Source organism: Ambystoma mexicanum, chromosome 1p (assembly GCF_040938575.1).
Source record: "Ambystoma mexicanum isolate Mex_15411 chromosome 1p, UKY_AmexF1_1, whole genome shotgun sequence".
NCBI classification, from domain to species: Eukaryota; Metazoa; Chordata; class Amphibia; order Caudata; family Ambystomatidae; genus Ambystoma; species Ambystoma mexicanum.
The window spans coordinates 1,067,538,153-1,067,552,527 of record NC_090921.1 but is presented as its reverse complement, the minus strand read 5'-3'; positions in this window follow the sequence as shown (position 1 = coordinate 1,067,552,527).

Genomic DNA, 14,375 nt, shown 5'->3' with positions numbered 1-14,375 from the left:
TAAAGCCCCTCCCTTTGAATCCCCCGGTCTCACTGAACCAAGAAATAGGTTTGTTTTGCAAATTAAAAGATTTATTTGAAGAATTAAACAATAGATAGATTACACTTTTATGAATATGAATAATATCTGAATATCCCACTTATGAATATGAACAATGATCAGCAATGGGTAAGATTACAATATCAACAATCTCTTTAATCAATTAGGAGTAGGAATAGGAAGAATAATGTAGCAGAGAATACTTTGCACGTGTTCAAGAAATGCAATGATAGGAAAGAATGCAACACAGCAATAAAACTTGATATGAACTCAATCAAAAGACAATACGATCACTCTTTCCCCTGTTACTACTCACTCCGCCCAACATGCAATATAAAGATATGGAATGAGGGCACACAGGTATCAGGAATAACAATCAACAATTTCAGTTTCAATCCCACTTCCCCCCAGCAAGCTTAGAGAGAACAGTAATGATTTTAAAACAGGTCAATTGCTTTTAGATGTGGTTTGAATTGGATGGGAAAAATGCTAAAATGATTTTAATTCGCTAAATGGGATTCAGAACTAGTGAGAGCTGCTTTGAATGGTTCAGGTAGACACTAGCAATGATTGTTGAATGCTTAGCAGATGGAAAACGAAATACAGAAGTTGAAAGCAAGAAAAAGCTGTTTTTACAGGTGGTGAAATTGAGCCAAATGCAAATTCGCGGCAACTTTTTCACGTGCGGGAAACGCGATTACGGAAAAGCTATAAGGAATTGGAATGTGGTTTTGGGTTCATTTGAAAGCTGAGGATGTTAGCTTCAAAATTACATTTAAATTATGTTTCTAGGACGGACGTACGGTTCAAAAGTTACAGAGGTTTTAATAGAGGTCGATTTTTCTCAAACGGAGTCAAGATTTCTAATGAAATTGCGCTTTGAATTACAAACAGATTGGCTTACATTAAGAATTATCACATGATTAGATGGATGAGAAAGGATTCAGAATGGACAAAAGAGATTCTATAATGCAGTCTGGATATGTTGGAATGGGTTGGATGGATTACTTTAAACTAAGAGATGACTATGGACAGTTCTATGCTAAATACTCACAACTCTTGTTTAAAATGGCCCCGTCAAAGATCTGGCCAAAGGTTTGGGCTGGACTTCACTACGCCACCGGACAGGTCTCAGGTGCTTGGTTCTGCTCTCAGCACTCGGGTCTCTGTGCGGCCTCTTGGACTGGATCTGACAGGTTCTGGGTTACAGCTCTGCTGGACTGGTCTGGATCTTGGGATCTAGCACGGGTTCTTGGCCAGAAGCAAAACAGCTCAGCCAGGCTGTTGAATGGTTTAGTTAGGCCCCGTGGAAGTTTGGGGTTAAATCAGGTTTGCAAGGTTTTTAAAGGCCTGCTGAAAAGGGTTCAGCTTTTTGGATTAGGCCTCTGCTTCAGGGTTCTAGAGTCTGGTTCTAGAGTCCGGATCTGGAGTCTGGTTCTGGAGTCTGGATCTTCCTGCAGAGCGCTTCACTGGTGGATCAGTGATGAGTGAAAGTGTGTGTCTTGCCTGTCCCCAGCAGTCCCTATTTATCCATTTTCCAAAGTGGGTGGGGAGGCTGATTGTCTATGCCCAACCCTCTAAGAATCGATCTGATAGGTCACAGACTTCCCTGTCCCCTGATTTGAGAAAGGAACAGTTTGTCATGAGGTGTCATCATGTGTCAGAGTGATGCTGCCATTTACAATCTAGGGAAGAACCTCCCCTTTGCTTTTACCCAGAAAATCTATTTTCCCCAAAAAACATATTTTCAATATGCACAACTTGTTAATAACACATAATTACATGACAGATTGACTAAGGTACGTTTCTGTCAAAATCTTATCTTCCTACGAGTTTTGGTTCATAAATGACAATTTTTCACGCTTTTGGTTGGTTACACATTTTCGGATCTGTACAATTTTTTATACATACATGCACATATGCTCTGGGCATATTCCTGTAATTTTTCATGTTCCTAACATAATCACAATAGCTACAATATTAAAATGTTCATCGTTCAGTCTCAGAACATCGCACAGATTCCAGATTTGTTTAAAACTGTGAGCAAATTTTTCATTTTAATAATCTCTAAGTTTCATATTTTTGTCAGTTTGGTACAATATTTTATAAGTCTTTTCCCAAAACATATATTTAGTCCAATTTCAAATCCACATTTTCAGTCTGGCCCGCCTCCAAAGCTTGGCTGAGTCAGAGAGTCACATGGCTTGTCTTCCTGCCAGGGCAGTTGTTGTCAGTCACACCCGAATTAGCATTTCCATTCAGTTCAAGGACTTAATTGTCTCTTTCCCAGAGGCACATGCCAGAGTGCCCCTCCCATTTCCTTTCACACCAGCCTGCCAGTTTCTTAGCAGAGAGCAGGGGGAAGGTTCTTTTGTTGGGTAAAAGGGTGTGAAATGTCTTTGAAGCTCAGTGTGGGAAACTTTAAATTTTAAACACAATGGGCCTCATTCCGAGTATGGCGGTAAGGGATACCGGTCACCGTTAACGAGACCGGTGCCGGTAATCCCTTACCGCCACATTCCGAGTTCCCTTTGCGCCCTCGTCCCTAACGCCTGCTTTTAGCAGGCGTTAGGGACGAGGGCGCAAAGGGGCTTTTTAGCCAATAACGGTGACCGTAAAGTACAGTCACCATTAATTACAATTTCCCCATTCCCATTGAGTCCTATGGGGGCTCATTTGGGAATGGGGAAGGGCCCTGGGGAATGGGAAATTACCGCCCTGGTCAACTCGGAATAGGGCAGTAATTTCCCATTCCACCAGGGCGGTGCCGGTACGGGTCCGGTGCCGACCAAGGCGCTACTACCGCCATTGGTTAGCGCCGGAATCGGAATGAGGCCCAATGTCTGAAATTGTCTTGTCCTAAAATATAAATTACCTTTTTAACAAATACATCAACCAATTTCTTAATTCAAGCCCTTTTAAAATATAGTTTTGAATTGTCTCCACCTCTTAGCTTCTGATAGCAAGTCTTTCTTTGGCATACTTTGAGTTCAATGTCCAACTTTACACATGACAGGTTTTAGAAATCGCCAGCTTCTGACAGAGGTGAGTAACGGTACTTCACCCATTTCTGGTAGATTTCTTCCCAGGAACCATCGTCAAAAGTGGTATTCCTGCTGACATTATATTTATGTGGAATCTTTGAAGTAGAATGATGTGTAACACCCTCCAAGAGGTTAGATCTTTAGGGTGGTTTGTGAGCCATGATTTTTGCAAATTTGACAACCAAGAAAAAACGATTTTCACACAGCTCTGTGTTTCTTTTGCAATCAGCCCTGCTCTGTGGGCAGCCAAATGATGGGTTTTGGCAGTGGTCTCCTGTGTTAACACTGAGATAGGCAAAATTGGATGGCGGCCTATTTTTTGGATTTTTACTGCGCACTTTTGGGGTGATTTTTAGCGAGCAAAATGCTCTCCGGCAGCCATTCTGATGTTCCTGATGCAAGCAATGCACAGTAATGTTGCATGGCCTGGACTAGTGGGTTGAAACATCCCACAAGCCTCCCCTCTTGCGATTTGGTGTTGATCTTCCATCAATGGGAATTTGCAAGACTAGGATGTCAGTTTCATCTGTTCTGGTTCCACAAATGGCAAAGTTCATCGTCTTTTCTTCCGTCAAAGGTGGATCGATCGGTTCTCCTCACCAGTCCTGATGTGAGTATTGAGCGATACTCCGGGCCCCTCGGATCTTTGCTCCCGGTCCCCCGGTAGTCCTCCTTGGTTTCCGTCTCCATGTTTTATCAATCCTAGGATGACAAAGCAAAAACATATGCGTAGACATTTCCCCACCACTATTAATGTAGTGGGGTGGACACATACATTTTGATAAATCAGAACACATTTTCATTATTGTATTTTATAGGCTATATATGGAATATTTTAGAGTTGGAATTTAATGAATCTGGAGTGGCCCCCTCTGGGGTTCCAGAAGACTCCTCCAGTTGCTGCAGAGTGTGCCTAGGATGGCAGCACTTTAGTTGGTTAATATGGACCCACTTATCTTCCCCCCCCTGCCAAACTGCCTTTGGGGATGTGGATTTTGCAGGCGACTGGTGAGATTTTATCTACAATTTCAAAAGGACCCCTCGAGGTAGGCAAAAATGTTCACTGTTTGGCCTGGTTCCTTCAGAAATTGTATAAGTAGACCCGGTCTCCTACATTGTATTCTTTTCTGGTAGTCTTCAAGTCATAGTGGGTCTTCATGCTGTCGGCTGATCTTTCTAGATTTCGCTGAGCATAGGCAAAAGCATGTTGAAGGTGTTTTCTTAGATTTTCAACATACTCATGAGTTGTGGAGGCATTGATCAATGTATGCTCTTGGGTTCTGTAGAGCAGATGCTGGGGAAGCACCATCCTGCGTCCAGTCATCAGCCCAAACGGTGACATTTTAGTTGCAGATGAAGGGGTAGATCTGATGGCCATTAGGACAAGAGGTAATTGAATATCCCAACTTGGCCCAGAATCTGCCACAAACTTTTAAAATATGCTCACAATTGTTTTGTTGTATCTCTCCACTACCCTACTAGAGGCTAGCCGGTAAGCAATATGTAGCTTCCTTTGACCCCAAGTATCTCCCACATCTTTGTCATTACTTCACTGGTGAAACGGCTACCCCTGTCTGACTCGATCCTTTGGGGTAGTCCAAAACGCGAAAAGATGTGGTTGATCATCAGGGCAGCTGTTGTTTCTGCCTTACAGTTTGGGGCCGGGAGACATTCCACCCATTTAGTAAACAAGCATGTCACGGTCAACATGTACTTGTTTCCCTTAGAGGAGCGAATCACGGGCCCCATAAAGTCGACTTGCAAATCTGACCATGGCAGTGTCATCCCTCACGGTGTGTGAGGGATGTTGGCTGAAATTGTGCACACACAAGACACCCCTTCAAGTATTGGTCGAGGTCCTGCCCCATGTGTGGCCAGTATGCAACCTCTCTTAAGATTTCAAGTGTTGTATGAAACCCCCTATGACCGGCTGTGGCCGTATCATGGGCGTGACTTAACATCAGGCTTCGGAATGAGGTAGGGACCACGCACTGATCATGGCCAGCTAGGGATCTCCTTACCAACAAACCGTCTTGGTTTCGGAACATTTTTGGATATTTCATCAACACTCTGAGGTCCTCTTTCCCTATGTAATCGGTATCCATCAGGGGAAAGTTCTCAGGGTCCTGAATGTGTTGATAAAACTTACCAATTATTGGATCCCCTTTTTGAGCTGTAATCAAATCAGCATCTGGGGTCTCCTTACTCCATTGTGCAGTCGAGAGATCATTGTGAGCATTTGTCTGGGACCGAGTGATAGCAGTGACCTGGATTTCCCCCAACAGGGACTCGATCTCTATTAGATCCCCTTGGATGGCTCCGGTTTTGGCCAGCTGATCAGCTAAGTCATTTCCAGTTTTGTCTGGTCCCTCTACCTTAGAATGACCCTTAATCTTTTTCCAGTAGATGGTCATCCCATTCGAGGTGACCAGATCATCAATACTTTGAATTAACTTCCCATGTTTCAAAGGTTGGTTATTAGCACATAACATGCCTTAGGTTTTCCAATTAACCAGGTGCTCCATGAACCCGTTCCGTACATAATCCGAATCTGTGATTTTGACCAGTTCGTGGAGTTGATGTTGGACAGCAGTGAGGATGGCTTGATGCACAGCCATCAACTCTGCCACTTGACTACTTCGGTGACCAATCTTATACCCAGCGGAGGGTTCTGGGGACTCATTCACCCATGCATTCCCTACGCCGGCCACAAGTTCTTTTTCCCCGTTGTTGTTAAGATGGTAAGAGCATCCATCCACATAGACAGTGGGCATTCCCTCACACTTGTCTTCTTCAAAGACTTTGTGTGGGGAATTGGGGTATGCCTCCATGTTGCCCTTGATTTTTAGACTCGTGTCCTCGAGACAGTTTTCTCTGGCACAATCATGCAAGTTAGCCAGACCTTGCGCGAGGGGACTCTTCTTGTTTTGTCCATATCTGACCGCCACAGGAAAGCCTTGCATTGACAGAATCCAGGAAGTAATTCAGGAATTACTCACATTTCCGGCCCGGATTCTGTCCCTTTGGAGATATTGCAGAGGCTGGTGTGGAGTCTCCACTATGATGTGTTCCCCCTGGATAAACGGGCGGTAATTCTTCAATGCCCACACCGTTGCCAGGAGTGCCTTCTCACAATCGTTGAATTTTTCCTGCACAGAGGATAAAGTTTTACTCGCATAGTAGATTACTTTATTGACCTTGTCATGCTTTTGGTATAATACTGCAATCAAGCATGTATTAGAGAACCCTGTCTCCAAGAAGAACTCCTTGTTTCTGACAGGGTAAGGTAGGCAAGGCGCTTGTGAGAGGCTTCTTTTGAGTTGTCTTACTGCCTCGGCTTGTTCTGGACCCCACTCCCACTTGACCCCCCCTTCAAAAGATGAATCAAGGTCTGGTGATCTCTGCGTAGCCCTCAATTAACTTTCTACTGTAATTAGTCAGTCCAAGGAGGCTCCTTAGTTCCTGCAGAGTTGTGGGGGCTTTCAATTTCTGGAGTGCTTCCACTTTATTTTCCTGGGGACAGAGACCCTGAGGAGTAACCTCATGCCCCAAGAAATTGACACAGGTTCTACACCACTGTGTCTTTTGGAAGGAAAGTTTTGCTCCGGCGGACCTCAACGGTGTCAGAACATAACGGATCTCTGCTATCTGTTCCTCCACAGTTGAGCTTTTGATGAGGACATCATCTACATAAGCCAGGTTACCCCTTTCACCCAGGTCGGGCATGGCCTTATGTAGAAAAATGTTGAATTCATTGCCGGAGATGATGTATCCGAAGGGAGTCCGGGTCCATGTGTACTGCTGGCCCCCAAAGGTAAAAGCCAGATTGTAATGGTCCTCCCTACTGACAGGTACAGTCCAGTATCCATTGGTCAGGTCTATTGCAGTGAATACCTGTGACCCCTGGATCTGGGCCAGCCCTTGGTCAATGTAGGGAAAAGGCCATTGGGAAGTATGGACCCGTTTGTTGAGCTCCCTAAGGTCGGCGCAGAGTCTCCACTGGCCGTTTGGCTTCAATATCCCCAGCACCGGATTATTGAAGGTGCTGAGGACTGGACGGATTATCCCACGGGACTCTAGGTTCTTAATTATTTTACTAAGGGACTTGCGAGAGGCAAGCAATATTATTTCACAAACACTGGAGTCATGCCAGGGTCCGTGGGAATTGTTGTGTGGATGTCGTTGCGACCACAGTCATATGAGTCCAACCCAAAGAGATCTTGAAAATCCAAGAATCTTGTTTCAACTTTTGCTTCTGCTCCAGAGTCTCACAGGCATCAGCTAGGTTGACTCTCTCTTCAACCATCTTCCTGAAGCCTGGAAAGACTTATGGTTTCGCTATCTCAGCGGCCTCCTTCAGCTGGGTGGAGAAGTCCCTGGTCAAAGTGCTGATTTGGACTGGTGGCTTCAGGTGGGAATGGCAACCCTCATGGACCTGGAAAATCACCTCATCCATCCTGAAGTCACAAGTCACATCTTCCTTACCATAAGGGCAGGAAGTGTACACCAGGAAGTTCCCCCCATGCTGGGTGAAGATCCTGTCTGGTGTTGTGTTGTCATCACTGTCACTGTCAAAACAGTCCTTGGGGATTGGTCCCAACAGTTCATTTCCAAAATCTATGGAAAAATGTCGGTCATCAACCGCCATTCCAATAATGGTGCCTGCGGCTAGAGTGATACTCTTTAAGTCACTGTTATCCACCTCTATTGGAATGGTATCATGTTCTATGTTGACTAGTTGTGTTGGGTTTACCCCCAACCCTTTCTGTTGGAGAGAAGCATTTAGATGAATTTAGGCATCAGGGTTTTTCAATTTCTGTCCTCTTTAACTTTCACTTCCAGGGAGAATTGTCAGGTCCTTTCTGGGATGGTGACTTCCTCTCCAACCTGTATTTCAACTGCATAAGGCAGCAATTGAGCTGACCTAAATGCTTTCTCTGGGTCATCAAAGCCTGTGCGATAATCCGCTAATCAGGAGCAAGCTTTGAAGTTTATTAGGTCCAAACTAATGGCAAAGCGATTGAGAATGTCACTGCCTCAGTAAAAGGTGGCAGTGACGTCTCGCACAACCCAAAAATGATGGGCTATGCTCTTGTTGCCTATGGAGATTTTGAGCATACACCTGCTTGCCAGGAGATGTTTGGAATTGGGTGTTTCCAGATCCATTTCCCATTTGTCTATCAGTTTGAATGTGGGAATGGCTGGATCTTTTGGGAGTTGGCATAACATGGCTTCGCTGATGAAGATCTTACCGTTGCTCACACACACTCGGGCGAGAACAGAGTCCTTCCCTTCATTTAACTGAACAGGGATGAACAACTGCTCTCCAATTTGCTGAATATCAGCCAGGCTCTGAGCTGATTTCTCATCTTTCTGGACTATAGGAGTGGGAATGTCTGATTGTGGATTGGTTAAGAATTTCAGAGTGTTTCCTTCCAGTGTGGAATGCCACCTTAAACTGGAAGGAAGGTTGATTTTCAGAAATAGAGAGGACCCCCCCATCACCAGTTTGTTGTCCTACGACTATTACTGTCACGTCCGGAATTTGGTTGTTCTGGAAGTGAAATTCTACTTGGTCAGATTTTTGTTCAACCATGTGGCATGTGCCGTTTAAACTAACATGGTTAACACTCTGTTATAACTTTATCGGTCGGCTAGTCTGGGTCCAGAGGACCTTGTTTACACAGTCTGATAGGGGTGACAACCTTCGCAGGAGGTGATTCCCTAGTAGACAAGGGGTGCCCTCTGGAGTCACAACTATGACCGGGTGCTTCACCCTGTGTCGCCCAATTTTAATGTCCAAATCCACAGTCCCCTCAACAGGAATTTCCTTCCCGTCAAAGTTCTGAAGTCGTCCAGGAAGAGAGGTGAGAGGAATTTGATAATTGTCCCCCCCTTCCTGAATTCAGTTTATCAAAGGCCTTTTTGGACAGAAGGGTAGCTTGGGATCCAGTGTCCACCAGTGCCAAAATTGTACCCTGCCCCTGTATTTGTAACGGGGCATAATATTTTCCCTCCTTCTCCGCAAGGGGGCACAGATAATGCACATTTTTGGACAACTGGTGGGTTAATTTTCTAGTTTTGGACATTGAGAGAGAAGAGATTTGAGCAGAATTCTGTGGGGAGCCTAGGGAATCTGAAAGAAAAAGGTGGCAACTAGAGATGGGAGAAGTTTTGAGTTCCCCTGGTTCTGGTTCTGGGTTTGAACCAGGGGATTTTCATGTTGTTAGTTCTGAGATGGGATGATGGGTGGTGCTAGCTCAGTCCCCACCTCTACCCAGTCTGGATTTGAATCCTTTGGGACCCATTTTTCCTTGGGAGGAGTTCCCCATCTCTGAAGGAGAAGATCCTTTTCTCGGGATCCTCTGAGGATCCCTATCCTTCAAATTGGAAGACCTGTACCTCCTCCACAAAATGGATCTGTTTGGGTCCTTTGTTTCTCCTACCCCCCCTCTCCTCCTTGGGTGGCAGACTTTCAGAGGCGGGAGATTTAGTTTCCGGTTCCTGGGTTTCCAGGGGCTGTTTACAAGTGGGGAAGGAAGCTTCTTCCCAGGATTTACACCCCCCTTCCCCTTGTGCCTCCTCCCTGGGAACCGGTGGGTTATCGGGGTGCTGCCCCCATCATTGTTTGGAGCACCAGGTCCAGAGTTTGGGGCATTCTGCACCGGCATGCCCATCTGAGGGTTCTGTTGAGCCCTCAGCATGCGACCCAGATCCTGTGCCATGTTTTGGACCTGGCGCTCCAGCTGTGAAACCCGCTCAGGCTGATATGGGGTTCTCATTTCTCCCCGGGGCTGATCCCAGGAAGGGTAGCTATCCCTTCTCTGGTAATTCCCCGGGTTGGGAAGATTTGGGTACCCTTCCACCCTTGGCCTTTCCTCTCCCGGATTAGGTGGTCTGGGCTCAGGAAAGTAGGGAAAGAAGTATGGATTATTCTGGGGTTGAACATTTTGCGGATACCTGGGGAAAAGGTTCTGCCCAGGATTTGGGGAATTTCTTCCTTCCTCGGGGAAGTGAGGAGGGAGGTTCCCTGGGTTAGGGGCTGCTTGGTTGGATCCCCCCTTGAACTGGAGGAGTCCACACATAACCCAGGGTGGGTCTGTTCCCCTTGCAGCGGGGATTTACATAGTCAGGGGAGTGAGGGATCCCGTTTGTGGGACTACCTCCTTGGCTCCCTTTCTTTGAATGGCCCGAGGGCCTTCTGGGCTTGGAATTATTCTGCTTTGCAGGCAGGGTTTTAGGCCCCCTCATCTCCAAATCTAAAATGGGGGCAACCTTTACCTCTGCCACCTTAGCAGCAGCAGGCGTGTTGGTTGGTTTGGGGCTTTTCTGAGGGTTCATAGACAAAAAGTCGAAAACTTAATGTCGAAAAGCAAAAATGTCGAAAAAAAAATGTCGAATGCAAAAAAGTCGAAAACACATACATATAATAGGAAAAGTCATAATTTCGAAAAAAAAATGTCGAAAAAAAAATCGAAAACCCAAAACACTTTTTTTTTTTTTTTTTACACAAATACTAACATTTTTTATGGGGGGGGGGTCCCCCCCCAACCCCCCCATCCCAAACCCCTACCCCAACCCCCCCCCTCCTCCCCATCCCCCCCACCCCCCATAGATTTACCTTTAATTATTTTTAAAAAATCTTTAATATAATATTAAATAATTAATTAATTATTTAAGAAACCCATCCCAAACCCCTACCTCCAACCCCCCCTCCTCCCCATCCCCCCCACCCACCATGGATATACCTTTAACCATTTAAAAAAATTATGTTTTATAAACTATAATTAATTAATTATTTATTTAAACATTAATTCGAAAAAAAATCGAAAAAAATTCGACATTTTTGTAATTCGACATTTTTATTTTCGATTAAATATTTTCGACATTTTGTCTTTCGACATTATTGTATTCGACATTATGACTGGATACCTTTTCTGAGCATTCTTGTTTTCTATGGGCTTTTGCACCTATAGATCCGGGTGGCCTGTTCAATGACCCAGTCTAGTGATCTTTTCTCATGACAATCTCTCACTAGCTGGGTCATGATGTATTTTGGTAGAGCATGGAAAAAAGTATTAGCAAATTCTTTGCTGTCCGTGCGCACCCTTCTGGTAGTCTGTGCAAAGGCACGCTTTAACTCCTGGACAAATTCTTGTGGGGCCTGATCCTCCCCACATTGCAAGTTGTAGGCTGCATTGCGAGCCTCTTGGGGATTTCTGTGAACAGAAAAATGCTTCAAGATGGCCGCCCTATATGTGGACCATCTTGAATGATTTTGGCCCTCCAGCCCCGCAAAGAAACTGGAGTATTCTGGTGAGAATGTCCATTTCACATACTGAATGCAGCTACTGCTATCTTTCAAATGGAAAGTTTCCATCATCTGGTCAAAGAGCTCTAAGTGCTCCCAAACAGAATACTTAGCGTTCTTATGATAAGGCGTGATGACGCTCCTTATTGCCTTGATCTGTTTTAAGGGGTCCTTAAGCAAGGCCCTTTTTGCCTTATTGGCCTTCTTGGTTCAGGTAACCCTGGTCCAATCATCCTCTGACTCAGAAGCACTGCTCCCAGAGGTGCCCGTCTGGTCTTCTAGGTTCTCCCGGATTCTGCAAGCCTGGGAATGGCTGGCAGAATGTGGGGACCTAGTCTCCTGTGTCCTGGGACGCTCAGAGGAGTCTTCTGATTCCTCCTTGCTCCCAGGATTTCATGGGTACCCCCCTACTGTCATAACTGGGCAGAGGTTTTTAGGATACCCTTAGTGGGCCTACTCTCCTGGAGTTCCCCACTAAATTTCACTGTACTTGGGTACCCATACCCAGATGCCCGCCCATCCATTTGTGGGAGGTGCTGGTGTATGAGCCCCATACTTCTGACTGGATAGTAATCTGCCATCCCCGTGACCCTGGGCTCATGTGCGCCAGTGGACATGGGGATGGCAGAGTCCAGGGACTGGGAGAGATGAAGGCCTCTGGTACTTGGGTTCCTGAGGTTATGCTCAGGTGTTTCCCTTTCCCAGTGAACCTCATCTCTATCAGCCCCTCTCCCTGTTGCCATGCAAGAACCTGAGCTTTCTGTTCCTCAATCAAGGCCTTACTAGTCTCTATCAGTCTCTCTCGCATGGCTACCTGCCTGTGGAGCCTATCATTGTTCTGACAGAGAGCCTCATTTTCTCTCTGTGCTTCCTGGTTTGTCTTTGAGTACTGGGCCAGTCTTTCCTGCAGGAGGGTTACCTCCTGAGTCCCGTCCCTACTGGCCTGCTCCTTTCTTGCCAGAGCATCTTCCACCCTCCTGGTGTGCTGTAACAATCTATCATGCTCTTTTTGGAGGTCACCCAGTCCCTGGAGGGTCAGGTGATTTTCTTCCAGTTTCCCTTTTAAGTGACAGACTTCCTGGCCTAAGGTGTCCCTTTCCTGCGCAAGAGCCTGCCTCTGTGCCATCAGGTCGTCCCTCTGTCTTTGAAGGGCACCAGCTTTCTGGCGCTCTTCCTCAAACTCTGCCTGGGTGTCCAGGTCTTTCAGAATTAATGTGTTGCTCTCTGCCTTCTATCTATCTAGGCGGCTTTGCAGGGTGACTATCTGCTCTGCGCATGCCCTGTTGAAATCCAGTTGCTGCTCCAGCTTTTTCTGGTTCTGCAGCAGGGCGTCCAAACCTTCTTGGTACTCCTTCTGCAAGGCCAGAATTCTGGTATCCTGTTCTGCATTTTCCTGTTGCAGGATACCCATATCCCCTTTTATTTTAACTATATACTGCCTGCTTTCATTTTCTGACTCCTGGCTCCTCTGCAGCCTCTGCTCAGAAGAGTCCAGATCAGATTGGGCCTTTTCTAGTGCCATCAGTTGCCTACTTGCCAGATCTTGGCCTTCAGCATATTTATCCTGTATGGCTCCCATAGATAAATATTGATATGCCGCTATCTTGGCAATCTTATTTTGCTCATCCTTGGCCTTAGGAGCCATATATAGTTCACTCAGGGCCACCTGTAAGGGACCTTGATCTCTCCAGTTATCTAACCCTGTTGCAGTGATTTGTTGTGTGATTGCCTGCAACCACACATTCTGATCCTGCTCAGTCCACTCACCTCTCACAAATAACTTATGTAAAAGGTGTTCTCTAGCTATCTTGATGTCTGCCAATGTCGCCATTTTGGAAATATTAATTTCCTTCCTGATTTACAGAAGTTTATTATTTTGTTTTTGCAAAACAGACTGTTTCCTTAGAGCGTTCCCTTTTGAGGGGTGCTTTCACCGTGTAACACAGCGTGGTAGCCCAACAGGATTTATGTATCCTGTCAGTTAGCACACTGTATTAAGATGCACGAGTGGTAGTCCTAATCCAGAAATCCCGCGCACGCGCCCCCAATCTGTAAATGATTTCAATCCAGCACTCCAACTAAGTCAATGCATAGTATGGGATGCCCAATGGAAACCCTTATTTATATATTTTTATGTCAAAAGATCTTTTAATTCTGGATGTAAAAAATGATGTTTGTTGTTTTCCAGCAAGATTATTTGGCCCTGGGTACTGACGTGAGGAAGGATGTATGGATTGCAATGAAATGACAAGATTCTTTCAATGCACCCCTTATCGCTATTTCCTGTGATCAAATGTGTTTCTTATATGCTCATGAAAACTTTAGTTGAAGTGAATTTGTGGGTAAAATGCAAAATGTAAAACCCAATTAAACTTGACAGCTATGGCTAGCTATACAATCAGAACTCGCTCCACGCCATGCCTAGCTCTTAACATCGTACCCAAATAGCACGGGAATAGGGACCTCATCCGCAGTTCACTGCTGGGAACAGTGATCCTTGTTGCAATGTCTGATACACATGGGGCCTCATTACGAGGTCGGTGGTAAGGGGTTAACAGCATCGGTAAGGATGCCGTTAACCCCTTACTGCCGCATTATGAGGTTATTAATGGGCCTGTTGTTAGCTCCCTCTCCATTCCCATTGAGCCCTATGGGGCTCGAATGGGAATGGGGCTGGGTTCCCTGAATGGGGAAATACCGGGTCCTCCAAGGTTGGAATGACCCGGTAAGTCCCCATTCAGGGAACCCGGACCCGGTATGCGGTATGGGGTAGCCATGTCGATAATAGCACCATGGCTACCTCCATACTCGTAATGAGGCCCATGGACTCTGACCATGGGCCTCATTACGATTTTGGCGAAAGCCATGCCGCTATTGGCGGCATGGCTGCCACCAAAATCGGGCCCGGGTTCCCAGAATGGGGAATTACCGGGCCATTCCGAGTTCAGAGGGCCCAGTAATTCCTCCCTCCAGGAACCCGG